This window comes from Chrysochloris asiatica, unplaced genomic scaffold (assembly GCF_000296735.1).
Source record: "Chrysochloris asiatica unplaced genomic scaffold, ChrAsi1.0 scaffold00217, whole genome shotgun sequence".
In the NCBI taxonomy this organism is placed as follows: Eukaryota; Metazoa; Chordata; class Mammalia; order Afrosoricida; family Chrysochloridae; genus Chrysochloris; species Chrysochloris asiatica.
Genome location: NW_006408735.1, coordinates 4869156 through 4869653, shown reverse-complemented (window position 1 = coordinate 4869653; position 498 = coordinate 4869156).

Here is a 498-nt window from a genome sequence, read left to right as displayed (position 1 = left end):
TTGTGACTGACTAATTTCACTCAGCATAATGTCCTCAAGGTTCATCCATGTTATGCGGTGGCTTGCCGCTTTCTTGTTATTCTTCAGTGTAGCATCACATTCCATTGTGGGTATTACCACAATTTGTTTATCCATTCTTCAGTTGATGGCCTGTGCCCATTTTTTAATTGGGTTATTTATCCTTTACTTGTAGAGGAGTTGTAGCTTTCTATATATTTTGGAAATTAGTCCCTTGTCTGATGTGTCATTGCAAAAGATTTTTCCAATTCTGTGGAATCCCTTTTTGCTCTTTTGATGAAGTCTTTTGATGCACATAAGTTTTAAATTTTTGGTATGTCCCATTTATCTATTTTGTCTACTCTTGTTTGTGTAAGTTTCAAAATGTTTGGTTGTCTGTGTATTACCTGTATTAGAGTCCTCACATTTGTTCCTATTTTTTTATTGATGTCCTTTGTAATTCTGGGATTCACATTTAGGGCTTTAACCCATGCTGAGTTG